Genomic DNA, 3,592 nt, shown 5'->3' with positions numbered 1-3,592 from the left:
GCGTTCTGCTGCCGCTAAGTACTGGGCATGAGGTGGATTGCCAGCTCTCGTGCGGGTCTTCTGTACCTGCCACTTCATTATTGCTTCAAGTTTATAAAAACACTCCTAAGTACCATTCCGCAAGAAGGGAGCTTGGAGGAGTCAAACCACATGTTTACACCAAACATTTTAGCTTGTTCAGAAGTTTGGGGTTTTTTAATTGCATCTGGCACTTTACTAGATGCCACTGTTAGCTCACTTCATATAAATTGCAAGTAACAGAGATGGCTAAAACACCCATTAGGTGAAATACATTCTACACTGTATCTCCAAGTTCATCGTGGGTATTTCTAAGCAACCCACATTTCTGTGGTATTTAGATGTCAGACAGTTACAATGATTCATACTAAGATGACCACAACAAGCTCTTTATTTTTTTGCATATTCATGTTTCTTTCTTACTCACTTCAGTTCTGGCAAAACGTGGTTTGCAACACACCATGAAAACATCGCATCATGAGAGTCTCCAGAGCAAACTCAGTGACACAGCTGCATTTGCTCCCGACTTTGCCCGAGCTCTGCTGACAGGCTTGACTGATCACATCGGTCTTCACAATCCTGAACAAAGCCTGAATGTTCCCTGCCCAAAGACACCATTCTTTGGGGACTCCTTCATTTGCCCACACAGGATTCTGTTGTTTACAAAAATAGAAACTAACAGCCGATATTTATTCCTGTGAATTATCCAAACCTATGCACCAACCTACAGCTATATATTTTTTTACTTATTGCTGTAACGAAATAGCTTTACAGCTCAGAGCGTTAACCCGCAGAACCCCTATTGCTCTAACAAACCTCCTGACACAGGCATTTAAAGCCAAGTTGCCCGAAATACAAAGGCAGGAAAACAGTTAGCAGGAATCTCTTCCTGATCCTCCTCTTGCCAGGGATTCAGGCAATATCAATGCCTACGTGAAAATTAACAACTGAGTGACATTTTCATTCTTAATCTTTTCACTTCTATTTAACCAAAACCTTATTGATTTTTTTTTTTAAACAAGATAACCAAATATTAATAGACCATGCAGATAAAACTGGAAAGATCTGTGAATCAGTCTCTGGTTTTGGTTAAGGACAGGGATTGAACTCCAAGGTTGTTTTTCTAACCCAGTATCAGCAAAACTCATCTTTGTTTCCTATCTCAAGGACATTTTATTCAATTTCGAGGTATTTTCACTTGGAATTTCAAGTATTGCGCATTAACCAGAAAACTGCTTCACAAGAAACAGCTTTGGAAAAGTACCATCGGTTTCTACATACTCAGCAATTCTTTCCAAGACAACTTTAGTTTGTATTTCAAGAGTTAAATGAATGTGGCCAGACAGCTTCAGGGCCTACGCTATGAAATCCTTCTCCCCAAAGTCATAGCGCCAGGGCAATGGTTCTTCTTAAGCTCTCATTGCTACTAAGCAGAATACATGAGCCTAAAGAATAAACACCCGTTGAAGAGGCTCAAGCTGAAATTGGCTCAGAGAGCTCATTAATCATCACCTAAGGACACTGCAGAGAGCAGTAAGGAAAAGAACTGGGACAGTTCAAAAGATACCAAAGAGGAGCAAGCCTACTGCCAACTCTTCAATATTCAGTAATAGTGAATTACCAACATTCACTGTATCATGCACATGATATTTTCTAGTGAAAATCTGCTACAGGTTCCACAAACCAAAGAAGAATAAAAGCCAACCGACTAGGACCGCCTTTGTTTCATGTTGCTGACAGTTACTCCCACGAACACACAAAATCCTTTGTGAAAGCCTTAAGGCTGAGCAACGACCTATCTTGCAGAAGTCTACTCAAAGTTAGGGAGATGAAGATGACATGGGGCAGGGAGAGGACCCCAGAAGAAGAATACTGCCTCCTTTCAAATCCAGGTGCCTGCCAGCCTGCGGCTGATGCAAAAGTGGGATCACCGAGTACGGTTTAGGAATGGACATCTGGCAGAAATCTCCCCTCCTCCCCTTTTCTATTACACGCACTGGAGGGGGTACTCTCCCTGGCTTACCTCCCCCCTCATGTTTTCCTGGGAGGTCTTAGCAGACTGCTTATCTTTTTTTAGAGAGAGAGATATATACACACACAGACACTCTTTTAAGATTTTCAAGAAATAAGCACACATATGTGCTATTAACCGACATACAACATAACACATACAATAATGAGGTTAAAAAAAAAAGAAAAGGGATGAGAGAAAAATATTCATGGCTGGAAGATTAAAAGAAAAAAGGTCTCATCTATCCAAGGATTTAAATGCAGTATCAACATACATGGGTTAGCACATGTCAACTAAAACATTTTAAAGACTAATGCAGATGTGGCATGCAGCTTTAGCATAAACTAAACACGCCGGATGTCAGTGAGGGGCCTGAACTTTCTATCCAGATATATTCAACATCTTCCTACAGGCCATTAAAGATGTATTGTAAGAGGAAAAAGAATAAGGCCCCAAATAGCAAGGAAAAAGCAACAAAAGAAAGAAATGCATAGTAAATCAATGTATTTCCTACAGTAGGAAAGAGAAAGGAAGAAGTCTGCTATCATCTCAGAACACTGTAAAGTAAAAGCAGCACACAATACGCAATACAGAACTCTTCAATGCTCTTTTGACATGCAGATGCCTTGGTCAGGGAAGTATTTTCCTGGAACTTCTGGGTGTTGGTCTGTCATTTTATTAACGTTACAATAGGCTATTTTTTTAAATAATTAAAAAAGCACATCAGATCACATTTAGATGGAAGTCATTATTAGACTCATTCTGATCACAGAACAAAATTATGTCCCTTCTTCCACTCAGTATATTTTGGTATTTGCACGTACCACTAGCTCCAAACTGGATTACTGCAAATCTCTGCCAAAAGACTTTTCAGACAGGCACTCTATTAAACGGCTTCATTAAATTGTAACACCAGGAATAACATCCATGTTCTAAAGGCTGAGGGCTCAATTCATTTTGTGAATTTACCATTGCCTTCTGCTTCACGTAACTTTAAAATGCCGGACCCTCCGTCTTCCTGGAAAATTCAGTGACACTGAACATGGACTAGGTTGATGCTGGGGAATACCATAATTTGTGTGATAACTGGTCGCAACCCTCTGCTGCCTAGTTTTAGTTTCTTTTCAGGAAAAAAACAAACAAAAAAAATCTTTCTTCTTTTTCAAGCTTTTCTGGTGACAAAAAAAAAAAAAATACTCCTTTCCACATTCATAATCAGCAGCTTTGAAATGCCGAGAAACAGGCATGCGCCCTTCTTTTCCTTTCCAATGCAAAATATGTTTTCCTGGGTATTTTAAAGACACAGATGGTGGGTGCTAAGCCCCTGGTAGGCGATCACGGCTGTCTTATTTACTTCGTGTCAGCGTACCTCTCAGCTGTCCTAGTTCTAATAGGTGCCTTTTGACGCCACGCTATTTCGGAGAGACACTGTGGGATGGGCAATATGGCCAAAGGAACTCCCAAAGCCGGCGCTGCCGGTGCGGGTGACACAGGATTACGCACCAGCAGACGGACGCAATCACAAAAAACGCTCAACCCGCACTCACCTCTCCCACCCCCCAC

The sequence above is a fragment of the Egretta garzetta genome, unplaced genomic scaffold (assembly GCF_000687185.1).
Source record: "Egretta garzetta isolate BGI_Z169 unplaced genomic scaffold, ASM68718v1 scaffold259, whole genome shotgun sequence".
Classification (NCBI taxonomy): Eukaryota; Metazoa; Chordata; class Aves; order Pelecaniformes; family Ardeidae; genus Egretta; species Egretta garzetta.
The sequence above is the reverse complement of the archived record's forward strand: the minus strand, read 5'-3'. Positions refer to the sequence as shown.